General features: G+C 41.8%; 1 long non-coding RNA gene across 1 annotated transcript in view; it reads right to left on the reverse strand.

Moving 5' to 3' along the window:
• Nucleotides 1-232: 232 nt before the first annotated feature.
• Nucleotides 233-20,729, reverse strand: part of LOC139158415 (uncharacterized) — a 57,246-nt gene continuing 36,749 nt past the window's right edge. Inside the window, exon 3 of the long non-coding RNA XR_011557687.1 lies at nt 233-289. This is a non-coding gene — a long non-coding RNA (uncharacterized lncRNA). The remainder of the gene's footprint in view (nt 290-20,729) is intronic.

Genomic DNA, 20,729 nt, shown 5'->3' on the forward strand with positions numbered 1-20,729 from the left:
TTTTTTCCTTGCCCTCATTTTCCCAGGTTGGCTTTACAATAAAAACAGAAATACAGTAATAAAGATTCTAACATAAAACAACAGCAGCAATAAAGTCTAAAACAGTAGATGGCAGGGCAGCATAAAAAAACAATCATAAGAAGGGAGAAATCTTTTCTGTCATTAAAAATGCTTGAGGAGGTGGGGGAGAGAGACAGAGGGGAAAAAAAATAGGACAAAACCTTTTGCTTGGTGTTGAAGAGATGTCAGTGTAGGTGCCAGGCTTAAGATTGACCCCAGATGTTTTCTGCTGAAGAAGACAAAGCCAGAAATGACTCTCTGTAGACTCTGCCTCAGCAAGATATATACCACTCAATGCCGAATAACACATTGTGGCAAAAATATCTAATGAAAAGTTCAGCTCTTTCTGGACAGCCCAGCAATGATGTGTAACTATTTAAACTAATCACGTTTTAATAGATATATAGACATAGACAGATTTAAGAGATCTAAAATATCATATTTAATGCTGATCATATTAATTTGTGGATAATTTAAAGACTTTAAGAAATCTAAAGGAATTATTAATTACTCTTAACTAAAGGTTCTCTCATCTTTCTTTTTTCTGCTTCTGTTCCTCTCTATAGTCTAACATACTTTCTCCATTCCCACTTAATAATACAACTGAATAGTATTGCTGTAACTACAGTTAAGGCTAGCAATTTTTCACCAGTAGTTGATAGTTAGGAGATAAGTGCTAGTTAAATTTTTTGTTATGGTTATCTGAAACAGGATATTGAAAATCTTAGAGAAACAAAATCAAATTGCACTGATACCTCTACCTAAGAACGCATCTACTTACAAACTTTTGTAGATAAGAACTGTGTTCAAGATTTTTTTGCCTCTTTTCAGGAACCATTTTCCACTTAAGAACCTGAACCTCCAAAACTGTAACCGGAAAAGGCAGGGAGAAGCCTCCATGGGGCCTCTCTAGGAATCTCCTGGGAGGAAACAGGGCCAGAAAAGGCAGGGAGAAGCCTCTGTGGGGCCTCTCTAGGAATCTCCTGGGAGGAAACAGGGCCAGAAAAGGCAGAGAGAAGTCTCTGTGGGGCCTCTCTAGGAATCTCCAGGGAGGAAACAGGACCAGAAAAGGCAGAGAGAAGTCTCTGTGGGGCCTCTCAAGGAATCTCCTGGGAGGAAACAGGGTCTCCAGAGACTCCCCACCCTCCCTGTGGTTTATATTGATTCCTATGGGAAAAATTGCTTCTTCTTACAAACTTTTCTACTTAAGAACCTGGTCACAGAATGAACTAAGTTTGTAAGTAGAGGTACCACTGTTTAAAAGAGATGCATACCTATCAGTTCAATGTTCTTGGTCAGCTCCTTTCCATGAGATGCAACCTTTTGATTTGTGACCATGGGGACATTGAAAGAAAGCCTCCCCAATGACCTCATGGTAGCCTCTGTTTGAACACAAAAGCAGGTTCTGAGTTTGAGAGCCAAGCCCCCTAAAGACTTTCCCAAGCAGGTCCCCCCCCTTTTTTTTAGCTCTCTGAGAATTTATTCTCAACAAGCTAGCTGCTTAACCTTTGATCAGCAATGGGCTTCTAAGGGGTGACTTCCCTCCTACCTAGATATTGTTGTGGTTCAGCCTGAGGCTGCTCAGGGACCGGCTGTGTCTCTGCTGGCTCCATGCCCGGAGGAGGATGACAGCGAATAGGAGGGGGCTGAACAGTCGGACGGGGAGAGGAAAATCAGGAATGGGATGAAGGAGAACAGCATGAGAGCCTGGGGGGGGGGGGCTCTCCCCAGCCAGTAGCTTGGAGTCATTAGGTGATGAAGCTCAAGCCGTCATTGACATGCGACAGAGACGGTCAGATCAAAGAAAGGAGCAATTAAAGAAGTATTATCAGCACTGAATTAGGAACAGCTGGGTTTGGGTGTGGTCCTCCTTAGCAGGGTTTAAAAGGCAGACAAGCCCTTGAAGCCATGTGGAGTGTTATCAGTTTGGAGTTGCGTTATCCTGTCTTGTTTCTCGGCGTCTCTGTTCCTGGCTTGTGGCCCAGCAGCTTTGGAAGACCCGTGGGAGGTGTAGGTCTGCTATCTACAGCCTCGGCTTGGCAGCAAGAATTCTGTATTGCTGCATGGACTTTTGCCTTCGTGGATATATCTGAAGATACAGCATTTTCCTGTTTGTAAGGACATTTTCTGTTACCTGTGTTTTTCTTGAATTTTATAAAACTGCCTTTGCCTTTTACCAGTGTGTCTGGCTTCTCTTTTTGGGTTAGTATTGGCTTCTGGAGTGACCCAGACAGAACAGATATCCAATCTAAAAACAATCTTATCTCCCACAGTGAACCATATGCCAGCCAGCCAGAGTTTGTTTTTGATTGTGGCAGCATACAAATACGTTGATTAAATAAAATAAAAAATAAGCAAACTTCTGTAAATTTTACTAGTATCTTTACGAAGCAGAGCAAGGTACTAGAACAGTATAAAACAGCAAGAGCTTTATATAACACGGTACTATTGACCTGAATGAAGTAAAGCTCAATAAGTATTCTGCAGAGTTTGTCGAGGGCTTCTTCACGAGAACAGTCAAAAGCAGTACATTCCTAAAGACACATGTGTACTCAACCATAATAATATATCCTTTACACATGGCCATAATCCAGGGGTGGGTTGTGGATTGTTTTGCTACTGGTTCACTCAGGGATGTGCTGGGTAGTCCCCCTCCCGCAGCAATAAAAATTAGCTTCTGCACATGCACAGAAGCAAAATCCAAGATGGCGGCACCCAGGGACTGGCATTGACAGAACTGGCTCCGTGACAACATCGTCGATTTACTAACTGTTCTAAAGAACTGGTTAGAACCAGTAGGAACCCATCTCTGCCATAATATCTACCCAGAGTCTTATACTGCTTCCCCCCCCCCTTTCAGCATCTTGATCCTTCCTTCCTTCCTTCCTTCCTTCCTTCCTTCCTTCCATTCCCTTCCCTTCCCTCCCCTCCTCTTCTCTGAATCTAGTATGCTTCCTCTCTTTTTGGCTATGCAAGACATGCTTCACTCCTAGTAACCCTGTTGGTTAATATTATCATTGGTTTGTGATTGGCCACAGACTTGTCTACTTTCAAATTTCTTCAGCCTCATCCACAAAGCAGTCATTCCTCCTTTCACCATTTTTATCCTCCCTTCCCACACACAATACTGTAGAAGATAAACCTCCCACACAAGAATGTACTAAGCTCATCTGATACAATCCATGAATACTTTTGTGATTATAAAATTGGTTATTCTTCAAGGTGCCAATGCAAAGAGATTAAAACAGGTTCCCCCTAGGAAGCAAAGATCACAGGTTATGAAGGAGAGCTGACAAATTAAAAACTCATAATTGAATGATAAAGATCAGGATTCAGCTCAATCTCACATATATAGTAATTGTTCATTTATTTGTGTTTTTGTTTGATTCACTTTTGCCTTTCATCCTAGCCTGAATTTCAGCTTCAACTTTTCTCATGAATTGGTGCTATGTGCAAACATTCTGACGGAAACATTCTAGTAAGTTCTAACAGTCTAGAAAACAGTTCTCGTTTTTCTAAAAACAGTCGTGAAATGCTTGGTAAAAGTTGAATATCATCAAAGGGCTAAAGAAATGCTATCCCCCCCCCCACTTTTCTTTAGAGTGAACTATTGCTCCTTAGATAACTTAGTAGGTTACTGAAACCTTTTATCCTGTTGCAATAGATGAAGACACTGCTTTTATAAAGAGAATCATTTAATTTTTATTGAGTACTCAGAAGACCAGAAATGTAGAAGGCTGACAATAAACTTTTCACTTTGACCCAATATTACTGCCTGCTCCTACTATCATTTCCTGAGTAATGAGCACCTTTAGCTCAAATGGATGATTTGACAAAACACAGAGGAGGTATATTTTTATGGATATGTGTCAAAAGAAAAAAAATGAAGAGGGAAAGCTCTAACATGCTCAGTGGGACTGCTCAAAGATGATCAGATTTTAGGATATTAACTGCAAAATGAGAAGTGAAGCTGTTTGGATAGTTTGATAATTATGCTATTCAGTGAAGGGCTGCAAAAAAATTTACTACCACACTGTGGGTGTGGCTTATTTGTGGGTGTGGCTTGCCACCTATGTGACCAGATGGGAGTGGCTTGATGATCATGTGACCAGGGGTGGCTTAAAAGTCATGTGACTGGCTTAAAGGCGGCCAACTTGACATCACTCACGTCAAGGGTTCGGGTTAGGGTACATGGATAGTGATGTTAGCTTTGAAAATCCCTCCTTTCATAGATTTTCTCTATGGCAGGGCCTCCTTCGTATTGGTGTCAATCTTTAGAATGATTTTTTTTCTGGGATTGGCACCTGAGTAAAAATCTTTTAATTTTGTTTTTTAAATTGTTTTTTTCCTGATTCACCTCTGCATTTGTGGTTTTAGTGATAGTGATTGTGTGTGTATGTGAGGGAGGGAGGGAGAGAATAGAAACAGTTCAATGTGCTGTATTTTTCAGAATATAAGATGCACTGGAGTATAAGACACACCTAGATTTTAGAGGTGGAAAACAAGGAAAAAAGTATTCTGAACCAAAAGGTGTAATAATATATTATTTAATAAAATACCAGTGTAACAGAATACTTTTTTTACAACCATGTACACTTTTTACAAACTTCAAACTTGACGGCTTTAAGACTAGTGGACTTCAACTCCCAGAACTCCTCCCACAGTCATGCTAGATGGGGTAATTAAAAGGCAAAAACACACCAATTTTTGCCGCCCCCCTTTTTTTGCAAAAATTGGATGGGCAAAGGGTCTGGAAAGCTTGCAGGAAGTGCCTGGGTGCTGGGGGATGGCAAATTTCCCCCCATTTTTGTGAAAAATGGGCTTCTTATGCCTGTTCTTTTTTGCAAAAATTAGGATGTTTTTGCCATTCCCAGAGCACCCAGGAGCTCTCTGCAGGCTTCCCAGACCCTCTGTCCACCCCATTTTTGCGAAAAATGGGCCAATTTTTCACAGAAATGGTATGTAGGGGCAGAGCTCCAGGACAGCAAAAAAAAAAAAAAAAAAGGCTGTATTTGGTGTATAAGATGCACCGACATTTCCATCCTCTTTTAGGAGGGAAAAAGGTGTGTCTTATACACCAAAAAATGTGATAGTTGCTAAATGTTGCTAAATTTTTCCAGTGATTTGCAGTATTTTCTCTATTTATTCTTTATCCTGTATAAAATATATTAATACAGTAGAAGGTCTGAAGAGGACAAGATACCTTATCTGTTTTTTTCCCTTACATAGAAACATAGAAGATTGACGACAGAAAAAGACCTCATGGTCCATCTAGTCTGCCCTTATACTATTTCCTGTATTATATCTTAGGATGGATACATGTTTATCCCAGGCATGTTTAAATTCAGTTACTCTGGATTTACCAACCACGTCTGCTGGAAGTTTGCTCCAAACATCTACTATTCTTTCAGTAAAATAATATTTTCTCACGTTGTTTCTGATCTTTCTCCCAACTGTCCTCAGATTGTGCCCCCTTGTCCTTGTGTTCACTTTTCTATTAAAAACACTCCCCTCCTAAACCTTATTTAACCCTTTAACATATTTAAATGTTTCAATCATGTCCCCCATTTCCCTTCTGTCCTTCAGATTATACAGATTGAGTTCATTGAGATTTTCCTGATAAGTTTTATGCTTAAGACCTTCCACCATTTTTGTAGCCTGTCTTTGGACCCGTTCAATTTTATCAATATCTTTTTTCCTCTTTCCTCCTTCTTGGCCTCAGATGAGCTTCCCTCTCTCCTGCCTGGCTCCCCTCCAGCCTCACATGGCCATCTCTCAAGGCCAGGAGAGCTGCGTTGAAGCAGTCTGGGCTGCAATGCTTTTCCCCTCACGAAGCCCTCACTCTGCCCACAGCTGAGATGAAAAGGCATCGTGCAGCAATAATAGTTCACTTGAACGATGATGATCATTCAAGCCACTCCCACCTGGTCACATGGCTGGCAAGCCACTCTACCCAGTCACATGACCACCAAGCCATACCCACAAAATAAGCCACACCCACAGTGTGGCAGTAAAAATTTTGGCTGCCCATTACTGGGTACAGATACTCCTTAACTTTGAGATGGTCACATTGCTGCCTCTACCATACAAAGATTTCTTAGCTTAGAACCATGATGGCAAACATATGGTACATGTGCCACAGGTGGCATCTGAAGCCATGTATTGAGGATATGGGATATAATATAGAAACATAGAAACATAGAAGTCTGACGGCAGAAAAAGACCTCATGGTCCATCTAGTCTGCCCTTATACTATTTTCTGTATTTTATCTTAGGATGGATATATGTTTATCCCAGGCATGTTTAAATTCAGTTACTGTGGATTTATCTACAACGTCTGCTGGAAGTTTGTTCCAAGGATCCACTACTCTTTCAGTAAAATAATATTTTCTCATGTTGCTTTTGATCTTTCCCCCAACTAACTTCAGATTGTGTCCCCTTGTTCTTGTGTTCACTTTCCTTTTAAAAACACTTCCCTCCTGGACCTTGTTTAACCCTTTAATATATTTAAATGTTTCGATCATGTCCCCCCTTTTCCTTCTGTCCTCCAGACTATACAGATTGAGTTCATTAAGTCTTTCCTGATACGTTTTATGCTTAAGACCTTCCACCATTCTTGTAGCCTGTCTTTGGACCCGTTCAATTTTGTCAATATCTTTTTGTAGGTGAGGTCTCCAGAACTGAACACAGTATTCCAAATGTGGTCTCACCAGCATTCTATATAGCGGGATCATAATCTCCCTCTTCCTGCTTGTTATACCTCTAGCTATGCAGCCAAGCATCCTACTTGCTTTCCCTACCGCCTGACTGCACTGTTCACCCATTTTGAGACTGTCAGAAATCACTACCCCTAAATCCTTTTCTTTTGAAGTTTTTGCTAACACAGAACTGCCAATACAATACTCAGATTGAGGATTCCTTTTCCCCAAGTGCATTATTTTACATTTGGAAACATTAAACTGCAGTTTCCATTGCTTTGACCATTTATCTAGTAAAGCTAAATCATTTACCATATTACAGACGCCTCCAGGAATATCAACCCTATTGCACACTTTAGAGTCATCGGCAAATAGGCAAACCTTCCCTACCAAACCTTCCCCTATGTCACTCACAAACATATTAAAAAGAATAGGACTCAGAACAGACCCTTGTGGCACACCGCTTGTAACCTGACTCTGCTCAGAATACTCGCCGTTAACAATAACTCTCTGATGTCTACGCTTCAGCCAGCTGCAAATCCATTGAACTATCCAGGGATTAAGTCCAATCTTCACTAATTTATCTATCAGCTCTTTATGTGGAACCGTATCAAAGGCTTTGCTGAAGTCCAGGTAGGCAATATCCACGGCACCACCTTCATCCAACACCTTTGTGACATAGTCAAAGAAATCAATGAGATTAGTCTGACATGATTTGCCTTCAGTAAAGCCATGCTGATTTGGGTCCAATAAGTTATTGTTTTTTAGGTGCTGATTTATCCTCTTTTTGAGTAGAGTCTCCATCATTTTAACTACTCAAAATGACATAGGGATTGCCCTATGTCAGCTCCAGCATGCATGTACATGCTAGCCAGCTGATTTTGGCCTTCCGGAGAGTGGGGGAGGTTATTTCTGCCCTCCTTGTGCTTCAGGAAAGCTTTCACAGCCTGTGGATGGCAAAAAAACAGACCCAATGGACCTACGGTTTGGAAACAAACTTTCAGTAGGTCATTGGACAGTTTTTCGCTTTCCCCAGGCTTCAGGAAAGCCTCCAGAAGCCTGGGGTGGGTGAAAAACGTCCCAACAGTCCTACCAGAAGTCCAGAGCTTTCGGTGAGGCCGGTGGGGGGGGGAGCAAATATACATGCACCGTGGGAGGGCATTGCATTATGGTTGTGGGCATACATGCGCAATAGCACGTGCACTCTTTCAGCACCCAAGCAAAATAGGTTTGCCATCACTGTCCTAGAAGGTCTCATGCATGGGAGGAGGACAAAAGCATTCTATGATAAAATAGGCTTGATCTCTTAGTCCTTAGTGCAATTCACTGAGATAGCACTATTGGAAAGCAAGTGTGTTTTATCATGTTGCAGAGCCTATCTAAACTAATTTTTTTAAAAAAACAATTGGGATTGGACTTTGATGTAGACCTAACTTGGTAATTGTTGTGTGTTTGCTGACTTGAAAGGGGCCCATAATCTCTTTGGAGTTCCTTGACTGGCAGAAATGGCATAAGGTCTTTCTTTATGTTGTGGAATTATTCAGCACTCTTTAATATTCCTTTATTGCTTTCTCATGAAATGTGTTATTGTGTTACCTTCATATACTGAAGAACCTTCAAACTTGGCAACTTTAAGACTTGTGAACTTGAATTGCCAGAATTCTCCAGCCAGCTATACTGGCAGAAATGGCATAAGGTCTTTCTTTATCTTGTTGAATTATTCAGCACTCTTTAATATTCCTTTATTGCTTTCTCATGAAATGTATTATTGTGTTACCTTCATATACTGGAGAGACTTCAAACTTGGCAACTTTAAGACTTGTGAACTTCAATTGCCAGAATTATCCAGTCAGCTATGCTGTATGCTATTCTGCCTGGAGAATTCTGGGAGTTGAAGTCCACAAGTCTTAAAGTTGCCAAGCTTGGGGACCCCTGATATATCGCCTTTGAATAAAGTCTCAGGTACTTATGCCATGTGATCAGTGCTTCCAAAATCCAAAAGAACCCTTGATCCAACACTGCTGGACTGGAGAAAGAACAATGCAGAGAGACACTTATGAAAACAGATTGTGATGTGCACCCGGTGAAACAGCCAGGGAGATTTTGGGCAACACAGAAAGAAATCCATATTAAGAGATTGTGGGATCTTGATCTAGATTGGAGAAGAGGGAAGAGGTTCAGGGTGGCCACCTCCTAGAATTTCTTAGGATATATCTAGTAGGTAAACAGGTGACAAATTTACTCTGACGAGGTTCTGCCCATTAGAAGTAAGGACAACAAATGATTGGATTTTGCTGTGTCAACTTTGGGCTTGACAAATCCTCAACAGATTCTTTGTGAGGGACCAAAAACTATTGTGAATAAGGCCTTGTTACTTGCATCTATCCAAAAGGGGTAAAAAGAATGATTCCATCACTCAAGAAATAAAAATTAAGAATGGGAAGACAGAGGTGGAAATGAACTATGGGCATTTGCTATTGGGATCTTCTGTTTCAAGCATGAGTACATATTGCAGATCTAGACAGTTATAACTAGTGATGGGTGAACCGAACCCGCACAATTTTGGTCTGTACCGAATTTTGCGGTGTTCGGTATGCCGAACACAAAATTTTTTCAAACTTCAGGCAAAATTCGGGGTCGTGTTCGGCGTTCGGAGCTTTGACGTCACTGGCAGGTTGCTAAGGACGCCAAGATGATCACTTCCTGGATTCCATGGAATCCAGGAAGTGATCACCTTGGCATCCTTAGCAACCTGCCGGTGACATCAAAGCTCCACCCCTGGAATCTCTTCGTGGGAGGGATTCCCCGTTTGGGTTCAAGTTCGGGTTTGGTTCGGGTTCGGCCGAATTTTGTTTAAAATTCGGCCGAACTTGCCGAACCCGAACACTGTTGAGTTCGCCCATCACTAGTTATAAGTCAAATTCTGACTTACCCAAACTGATGCTGTTTAGAAACATTGAACTATTCCTTTCAATCAACATGATGGGCAATGCTGTATTGAGGAAGTTTATTCAAACTCTGAATCAAACCGTGATGAGAGAATTTTACATTTCATTTAGTGTATTCACAGGGCACCTTTCCTCATTTCTGCTGATTCTCACCTGCTTTACTTCATACCATTACAATATTTTCATTTTCTCTCTATAGTCATGTCTAGCATGGATATCTCGATATTTCCTTCTCTGTTTGTGGCATACGGTAATCTGGATAAGATCTTACATACCACGGTGTCAATGTATAGAGAAAATTAAATCATGTTTTATCCTTTCAAACAAATTACTCTGAAATGCACTGCTCCCAGCCAGCATAATAATTTATGTGTTATCATCTTCTTTTCCCTCGGAATACCAAGGAATTAGCACATGTATTACTGATGCGGTGGATATATTCCATTTCATTTCCCCCACATCTCACCAATTTCTGCTTATCTTCTTCTTTTGGTGATGTCTCTGCACCTCTCCACTTTGAATATAGTATAGATTAGCTTTATCCTCTTATTTCTATATGTAGAATTGAAATATTGCTGAATGCAATATGCACAAATGTGACGGTATTATTATAGAACCCTTTTTCTTTGGTAGAATATTTTCTTAAGATGTACTCTGGTCAGTTGTTTAATTGAATTGGATAGTGACAACCTGCTGACATTGTTAAGGCTAATGACCCAGTCATTTACAAGACAAGGCACATTTACTGGCAAATGGATTTTAGTAATTGTTCTCCTGAACAATGAGAATAACAATTTGTACTTTGATCCACAACCTTCTGTTCTTTCTCTTTGTACATGTCTGAGCGGCTTGGGATCACATTTCTTGAGACAATATATGAAAATGATGGTGGGAAAGGAACATCTGAGGTTTCGTATTCCCACTTTTCGACACCCTCCCCCATACAGCAAGGGGTTATAATGCAGAAATTTGGCAGATGTTGGTAGCATCAGTTCCTGCTGATTTCTGCCATGGGGAAAAAAAGAAGACAAAATAACCCAAAAAGGAAACAAAAAATCAAAAGGTGCATTAAGTATTCTGAGAGTCACCAACCTCAATATCTCTTGGCACCACCCCTCCTGCTCCTTATTTCTTTTTTTTTAAACAAAGTGTGGTTTCAGGATGCAAAGAGTTTTCCCATTCCTAATTTAAAATGTACAACATTTCGAGAACCTTTGTACTCTCAAAGTTACTTGTAATTCAAAGAAAACACAGCAGTGTTCTACTCAAACGATTCAATATCAGTCATTCTGGAAAGCACACGGTCCATTTAAAAAAAAAAATGCTATCTGCTAATCCTCACATTACATTTGGATATCTTCATCCTCTTCGTATCATGACCTTGTTCATGATCCTCATTCAGTTAACTTAACTGAGTTAATTAATTATTTAATTGAGGACCTTGGAGTACTTATCTCTAATGATCTAAGTGCCAGAGCCCACTGCAACAGCATTACCAAAAAGGCACTAAGAATCGTACGTAGCTTTTTCCCTGGCAATATTGTTCTTTTAAGCAGAGCATATAAAATATTTTCTAGACCATTTCTCAAATACAGCTCATCTATTTGGAACCCACACTACATATCGGACATTAATACAATTGAGAATATCTAGAGATATTTCACAAGAAGAGTCCTCCACTCCTAAGCTCACAATAGAATAACTTATACCACCAGACTTAAAGTTTTGGGCCTAGAAAATTTAGAACTATCTGACCTAAATATAGCACATAAAATTATCTGCTACAATGTCCTATCTATTGTTGTGGTTAGCTCTGGCCTAGCTCCTGCCCCAAGGAATGTGGAGGTGGATGTAGGGGAGACATCCACATGCCGCAGGCCTGTTTTGCTCTCAGTAGAATCTGCTGACGAAATCTCCTCTGACCAAGGAAGCGTGAGTGACAGGGAAGAGGGGAGTTTGGCAGATAGCCCAGGAGAAGATCAGTTATCTGTATCATCCCTGGATTCTGAACAAGAATTAATGACACATCCACGCATGCGTAGAGTGATGCATAGGAGACAACAACTGAAGGATTATTACAAGAGAAAATGAGGCCACCTGTGGTTGGGTGGTGCTGCTGTAATTGGTGCTACAGATAAAAGTGCAGCCTGGTGTTTTAGCCTCATGGAAGTTTATCTGATTCATTGTTTCATCAAGATTGTGGTTTTTGCTGTTCAGGATTGTGTGTGTGGACCCTCTGGACTTTAGAATTGGACTCAATTTCCCAGTTATTGGGTGAGCAATTGTACTGCATTTAACCTGTGCCTTGTGTGTACCAGAAAATCCCTTTGACATTTAAAAAGGGAGCTGTTTCTGTTTCTCTGTTTATAAAAACTTTTGGGTTTTCCTTTTATTGTGTGGTGTGTGTCTTCCTGGACTAATTGCCCTGTAATTACGGGCAGTTGAGACACGCTGGCAGAACATCTATCAATGACGACTTCAGCTTCAACCTCAACAACACAAAGCACACAACAGATTCAAACTTGATATTAACCGCTCCAAACTTGTCTGTAAAAAATATGACTTTAGTAATTGAGTTGTCGAAGCGTGGAACTCATTACTGGACTCTGTAGTATCATCCCCTAACCCCCAACATTTTACCCTTAGACTATCCACGGTTGAACTCACCAGATTCCTAAGAGGTCAGTAAGGGGTGTGCATAAGTGCACTAGTGTGCCTTCCATCCCCTGTCCTATTGTCTCTCCTATATGATCCATGAGCTGTTTGCATCATCACAATGACATGAAAGCAGTACATTTTTTATCGCCTCTCTACAATGTGTGCATCATCTCTAGCAACATCCTTCCCTTTTTCGTCTCTTTAGTTTCTTGGCTCACTTTGCATCCTTAAGCTTGACAGATCTGTTCATTCACTGACCCTCCTGGCTTGTCCTCCTTCCATTCCCCTCAAGTCCAGGCACTTTAGCCAAGTGCATTAGAATGACAATGCAGGATTTAGCTTTAGTGATCAACCTTTTCAGTCTACATTGGGCTGTGTAATTGCTCTGTTTAGATTCTGTCAAGTTGAAATAATGTATTTGAGACGAGGACACCTCTGCTGAGCTGAAAAAGGAATCCAAGGGGGGGTTAGCAAACGATACTGACAATGACAAGTTGTGTAAGCTAGAGGTGGGGATAAATTGCTCTTTCTCCCCAAGGTTATTCTTATTAGTGGAGACATATAAGAAACCCTAATAAGGCATTAATAGACTTCAGCTAGTAAAATAAGTTTGCTAGTCTGTCCAACACTGGGGACTAATGGCTCTTCCAAACCTTTCCCTGATGCTCATCTGACAGGTGTTTATAGAATTTATGCAAAATGTAGGCTTCTGAAGGCTAATGCAGGACAGGCCCAGCAGCTAGCACAGTTTAAAAGCTCATTTTAAAAGAAAATAAATACCATGTTAAAGTGACGGATCCAGCTGAGTTTCTGTTTCCAAATTAATGATATCTGATTTCTCAACAAGCATCTTTGAAAGGAAATCTTGAGATGCTGATGTTTTCCTTGGGCAGTTTTTCAGGAGAGAAGTCCTAGACATGTGGAGGTTTAATAGTGGGCACTTGGGTAGGTTTACTGCTACGGAGCAGAGAGCTGGATGCCTTCACCATCTTTATTAAGGGAAGGTGCAGATTTTATTTATTTATTTGATTTATTTATTAGAGTTGGAAGGGACCTTGTAGATCAGTGGTCCCCAACGTTTTTTCCACCAGGGACCAGTTTCAGCAAGACAATTTTTCTATGGCCCAGTGGGGGCGGAAAGGGGCGTGGTTGGGGGCGGGATTAAGCATGGGGGTGCTGGTCCTCCCCGCCCCTCTTTCCCGCCATTGCCCTGTGGCCGGCAGAACCTGCTTCCCAAGCCCTCTTGCCCAGCGGGAGCTAAGCGCTGGAGACAGGGGGTCAAGCTGGCCCTCCTGCCTCCCCCCAACCAAAAATGCAAAAGCGCCCCACGGCAGAAGCCAAAAGAGGCTTGAGCCTCTTGGTCCTTCCCGCCCCTCTGTCCCGTCCATCGTCCTGTGGCCGGCAGAACCTGCCTCCCGAGGCCTCTTGCCCGGCGGGAGGCGAAGCGCTGGAGGGAGGGGGTGGCGGCATGAGGGCCAGCAGCTGCTGACTCCACGGACCGGTGCAACATGCCCCGCGGCCCGGTACTGGTCCGCGGCCCGGTGGTTGGGGACCCCTGTTGTAGATCATCTAGTAGATTTGCATTAGGCCATTTTTGGAGATTTCCTGCGCTTCCGCCACAGACTGTATAATCAGCAATAACACCCCTCTGCTTAACGCTTGTCACTCAAAGCCGCACCCTTTCCCCCCTTCCTCTCAAATTATTATTATTATTATTATTATTATTATTATTATTAATTATTATTATTAATTAGATTTGTATGCCGCCCCCCTCCGCAGACTCGGGGCGGCTCACAACAGTGATAAAGAACAATATGTATTGACAAATCTAATAATTTAAAATCTAAAATAGCAATTGTACATTTAAAAAATCTAAAAACAAGGAACCCCAATATAAAAAACATACATACAGACATATCATGCACTAAAACTACATAGGCAGGGGGAGATGTCTCAGTTCCCCCACGCTTGACGACAGAGGTGGGTTTTGAGGAGTTTACGAAAGGCAAGGAGGGTAGGGGCAGTTCTAATCTCTGGAGGGAGCTGATTCCAGAGGGCCGGGGCCGCCACAGAGAAGACTCTTCCCCTGGGTCCCGCCAGATGACATTGTTTAGTCGACGGGACCGGAGAAAGCCAACTCTGTGGGACCAGACCGGTCGCTGGGATTCGTGCGGCAGAAGGCGGTCTCGCAGGTATCCTGGTCTGGTGCCATGAAGGGCTTTATAGGTAATAACCAACACTTTGAATTGTGACCGGAAACTGATCGGCAACCAGTGCAGTCTGTGGAGTGTTGGAGTAACATGGGCATATTTGGAAAAGCCCATGATTGCTCTTGCAGCTGCATTCTGCACGATCTGAAGTTTCCAAACATTCTTCAAAGGTAGCCCCATGTAGAGATCATTACAGTAGTCGGGCCTCGAGGTGATGTGGACATGAGTGACTGTGAGCAATGACTCCCGGTCCAAATAGGGCCGCAACTGGTGCACCAGGCAAACCTGGGCAAACGCCCCCCTCGCCACAGCTGAAAGATGTTTCTCTAATGTGAGCTGTGGATCGAAGAGGACGCCCAAGTTGTGGACCTTCTCTGAGGGGGTCAATAATTCCCCCCCCCAGGGTGATGGACGGACTGATGGAATTGTCCTTGGGAGGCAAAACCCACAGCCACTCCGTCTTATCAGGGTTGAGTTTGAGTCTGTTGACACCCATCCAGGCCCCAACAGCCTCCAGACACCGGCACATCACTTCCACTGCTTCATTGACTGGACATGGGGTGGAGATGTAAAGCTGGGTATCACCCAGCTGAGTTCCACACAAACATATTAAGATGTTAGGAAATTGCCATATAATAAGTTGGATCTTGTGCTCTCTCTCTCTCACACACACACACAATGTAAGGAGTCTTTATTAAGGCTTTAGAGCCTGAATTAATATCACCCAGCAATTCCCTATGCCGGTATCAGCTCAAGCCCAATGAGTTCCATAGGCTACTCAAATGAAGCCAACACTGGTCTTCGGGACAAAGGCAAATCCATTCTACTAGGCTAAAGCAAGTTCCCAAGGCAAAAGCAAGTTCCAACACAAAGGCAAATCTGCAAAGCAAGGCAAGGCAAAGGAAACAGCTGAAGATATGATCCAAAGTTCAAGGCAAGAACACCCAGTAAGGAAACTAACATGTTAGTTAAATGGCAAAAACTGTGGGATAGGAATTATAAACCAACCATGTCAACTGCATATTAAAAAAATCTTTCTAAAATATTTTATAGATGGCATTTTTCATCGATAAGATTGGCAAAGAAGTTTAAGGACATATCCACTAAATGTTGGGAATGTAGTCAGACACCAGGCTCATATCATCCAGAGGTGGGTAAACTGGTGGCCTCAGGGCCTGGCAGCGACCCAGGCCTGCCATGCCCTGAGCAGGTTCTCTTAGGTGCCGCCATCTTATTTTTAGCTTCTGCACATGTGCAGAAGCAGACTCCCTGAATGAACCGGCAGCAAAGAAAACTGGAACCCACCCCTGGTATTATCATATGTGGTGGACATGCCCAAAGGCAAAAAAAAATAAATACATACATGGTTGGAAAAAATGATAAAGCCACATATAGATCTAAAACCTGAACCATTTTTGTTGGGCATCTTACAGGGAGAAAAATTATAAATGATACATTAGCACGGCCTTGGTCAGTGATGGCAAACCTATGGCACGGTGCCATAAGTGGCACGCGGAGCCATATCTGCTGGCACGTGATCTGTTTTTATTTATTTATTTATTCATTTGTCCAATACACAAATACATAGGAAGAAAAATAGACGTGATAATATAAATGAGGGTGAAAGTGAACTTAGAGGAGAGGATATATGAAAGGAAGAGAATATATAAGATAAGTGAAAGAAAGGAAAGACAATTGGACAGGGGACGAAAGGCACACCAGTGCACTTATGTATGCCCCTTACTGGCCTCTTAGGAACCTGGAGAGGTCAATCGTGGAGAGTCTAAGGGAGAAATGTTGGGGGTTAGGGGTTGACACAATTGAGTCCGGTAATGAGTTCCATGCTTTGATAACTCGATTGGTGCACTCATATTTTTTACAGTCAAGTTTGGAGCGGTTCGTATTAAGTTTGAATCTGTTGCATGCTCTTGTGTTATTGCGGTTGAAGCTGAAGTAGTCATTGACCAGTAGGACATTGCAGCATATGATCTTGTGGGCAATACTCAAATCGTGTTTTAGGCGCCGTAGTTCTAGGCTTTCTAGGCCGAGGATTGTTAGTCTATTTTCGTAGGATATTCTGTTTCGAGTGGAGGAGTGGAGTGAAGGAGTGGAGGAGTGGTGTTTCGAGTGTTGTCCTAGCTCGGCTCCAACATGCATACATGTGCCAGCCAGCTTATTTTTGGCTCACACAGTGGGCATTTTGACTTCCAGAGAGCCTCCAGGGAGGTGGGGGAGGGTGTTTTTACCCTCCCTCAGCTCCAGGGAAGCCTTTGGAACTGGAGAGGGTGAAACACGAGCCTACTGGGCCCACCAGAATTTGGGAAATAGGCCATTTCATGTCCCCAGAGAACCTCCGGGTTGGTGGGGGAAGCTGTTTTCACCCAACCAAATTTTGACTTTCAGTCTTTAAAACTTATTTTCTTCACAGCCTTTCTCAGAGCAGATTCACACTATTAGCAATATTTTTATATTGCCCTTTCAACCAGAGTGAGGTGTCAAGTACATTAACAAATCCAAAGGGAATCCTACTTAAAGGTAATTAAAATTCACACCAACTGAAGCAAGGGAAAAAGAAGAAAACACATACAATAGCCAGGTCTCCCTAATTAACTTAAAATCACTTAACAAAAGATTTTAATCAGACACTGAAGGGAATATATTACATTACATGTTATTATATTCAGACTATAGAAATTTATAACAGTAATATTTTCACTTCTCAGGAAATCATAGGTGGATGCAATAATGGGTTCCTATTGGTACGGATAATTGCGTGCAGCTCTGCAGCTCTGGTAGGCGTACGTGCACATAGGAGCGAGAATTTGCTTCTGCACATGCGTAGAAGCAAAATCTTGGGAGGGGACATGCGTGCACATTCGATTTTGCCAATTTATTTGCTTCTGCGCATAGAAACATAGAACATTGATGGCAGAAAAAGACCTCATGGTCCATCTAGTCTGCCCTTATACTATTTCCTGTATTTTATCTTAGGATGGATATATGCAGCGGTAGGCTATGAGCAGGAATGCTTGTGGGGCCAGCGTGATTTTGCTGCTGCACCTGTGGAGGCAGCAAAATTGCGTACGTAACTGCAGGTGCCCCCGTGTTTTGGCATGCGTGGAAGCAAAAAACCCTCTCCGAAACAGGGGCGCACCTGCGGCTCCATGTGTGATTTTGCTGCCTCCACAGATGCAGTAGCAAAATCGCGCTGGCCACGCAAGAATTTACGAGGCGCGGTGGTGAGAGCAATTTAGCATTCCGGTTCATAGCCCACTGCTGGATATATATAATAGAATAGAATAGAATAGAATAGAACAGAACTTTATTGGCCAAGCATGATTGGACACACAAGGAATTTGTGTGAATGTGTGAATATATGAATTTGTGTGAATAGGCCAGGTTCACTGCTGGTTCCAGCGATTCAGGCCGCCAAGTTACTACCAGTTCTATAGAACTGGTCCAAACCGGTAGGAACCCAACTCTGACTCAGCCACACTCACACTGAGAGTCAAGAGGATTGGGTGGCAGATTGTTGGGAAATTCCTAAGTGTCCTTTGGAAATTATCTACTTCAATTACAAGTCAGGTGAGTAGATTTAGTGATCCTCATGCATTCAACCTCATGAAGGTGATGGGTTTTTTTGACAGGACTCCAGCTGCTGAAGTTGATTGTGCTTTCACACCAACCTTCTTTTGTTCAGGGACTTCTACTGCAGTTCTAAGCTTGATTATTGAAAGAGTATATCCTGTTATATTCAGGGAATTTACTTCCTAATAATTTTGCCTGGGGTTATAACTCATATTTGACATGTATAAAATTTACCGCTTGCAGTGGTGGCAGTGACGGATCTACAGAACAGAAATAGGCACTTGCTTCTAGTTTAGCAAAACAACCTTCTATATACAAAAACAAGGATCTCAGAAATCTGGTAGAGCATGGTGTGCAAAAGTTATATGATGAGCAATATTTGCTTCTACCTTTCTCTGCCAGAAACAAGTCATTAATTCTCTTCAGAAGTCACTGAACAAGTCACTATGTGGATTCTCAGTCGTCCAGGGTATGGTTGTCCCAGAGGTGCTTTTTGAGGTAGCGACTGGACTTTCTTGTTTTCTCTTTGAATATGTTTTACGTCTTATCCAAGAAGGTGGGGAATGAAAGGATTTATATTCCTTGCAGACAGCTGGTCATTTGCATTCTTTTTAGAGTCATTGAGGCCACTTGGAGGGGTATTGAGGCCACTTGGAGGGGACAATACAGACTCATCCCCAACAGCCTGTGTCTGTGAAGGGACACAGGGCAGAAAATATCCTGCAGCCAAGAAGGCGCCACACCCATTTGCACCACTCATGTGACCCTGACGACACAGATAAACCTCCATGAGGCCTCAATGACCTTTGAAAGGATACAAATGACCAACTGTCTGCAAGGAGTATAAATCCTCACATTCCATACCATCCAGTCAGAGCTGAAGAAGCTTCTTGGATAAGAAGCAAAAATGTCTTCAAAGAAAAATAAACCAAGAAAGGTCTAGTTGCTTCCTGAAAAAGCCCTTTTGGTTCAGAAGTGAGTGTTTTCATTCTGCTCTGACAGGATCAACTATAAAAAGATTCATTCATTTGTTCAGTCAGTCAATCAGTCAGTCAGTCATTCTTCATTTTCATTCATTCATTCATTCATTCATTCATTCATTCATTCTAATCAAATTGAGATAGTTGTCCATCTCATCCCATCATTGTTTGATTATTATCATAATTATTACTACCACCAACACCACCATTAAAGTGCCAGAGAGTTAACCAGCATTCTAGGTTTAATAGCCATTGGTGGGGTTTTTTTGACTGTGCAGCATTTCCTGAGCTTCAACAAAATGATAAAATGTTATATTCCCCAGCCTCTGTTTCCTTGCGAAAATGATTTTCATGTATCATGAAATGTCTTTCTCAAACACTTTGCATTTCTCTTGTTTAATATAGCTTGGCTTCTTCTGCTATAATTCTTTATCACAGCCTTTCCATATTGTTCTCCTTTCTGCTTGTTCCTTACTAAATAAATCATTTCTTCATCACAGTTCTTCTTGGTTGCCATGCGATGTTCTTTATATTCCCTACCCCCCCCACCCGCTTTGATTTAGCTCTTAACTCTGCAATAGTGCCAAAATTGCTTTCTATTTTTTTTTTCTTAAGTTGGTAAAATCTTCTCCTGAGCAGCATCTCCAACGAGAAGAAAGGAATCACATCTGTAAATTTTAAGTGGGTTTGACTGAAATTTTTAATCTGTCGTCTTTTTGCTGCAGATAATACACTTCCTCTAAACGGGCTGTCATTTCTGTCCTCTTCTGAGGCACAAGGATAATTATTTCAGTCAGTTTAGACAAGACTGGTGATTTCTTTGACCATAGGTGTTAATTCAACTTCCAGCACTCCAGGAGAAAATGTACGCATGTAGAAAAATTGCGATGCCTCAGGCTGGTTTCAAGAAGCAAATTGTGGTCCCAATAAAGAACTGAGAAAAATAGAGATGTAATCATGCTTTGTCGATTGTTGTAAGATAAATAAATAAAATCCCACAGACGTAACGTATTAGTAATTCTGAAATTAATAACTCTAGACATACATGTTGATTCACTGTCTTATATCTAGCGCCTTATGAAAAACAGGGGGTTCTAATGTTTATCTGAAACAAATTAATGTTTCCTAGGCTGAAGAAGACTTTTGCAACCTGTCACAGGTGTTTAAATAAGATGAAAATCTTTTTGAGTCACCTGGCAAAGGAATGTTGGATGTTTTCTACCCTTCTGGAAATGAGGTCTTTAAAGATCCAGGGACAATTTTCTTGCCACTGTAGCTTCTTCTACCAAGGTAGGTTCTTATGGATTGATTGAAATATGGCAGTAAGTGTTCTGCCTCACTGGCTCAGGCAATGCGTAATAGTCCAAGGAAAAGAAATCAAACACACATGTGCTCTGCTAATCAGCAAACTTGTATTAAATAAACAAAAAAGGGTTACTCAAAACAGTTCTTAGTGTCCAAAAACAATGATAGTGCAAGGCTTACTTCAACCGCATACAAAAACACAGGAAAAAACAAACAAAGACAACCTGGAATGAGCAAAGACATTTCAGGAGTCCTTTTGAATCTTTGAAGCAAACAGCAAGT

This window comes from Erythrolamprus reginae, chromosome 2 (genome assembly GCF_031021105.1).
Source record: "Erythrolamprus reginae isolate rEryReg1 chromosome 2, rEryReg1.hap1, whole genome shotgun sequence".
NCBI classification, from domain to species: Eukaryota; Metazoa; Chordata; class Lepidosauria; order Squamata; family Dipsadidae; genus Erythrolamprus; species Erythrolamprus reginae.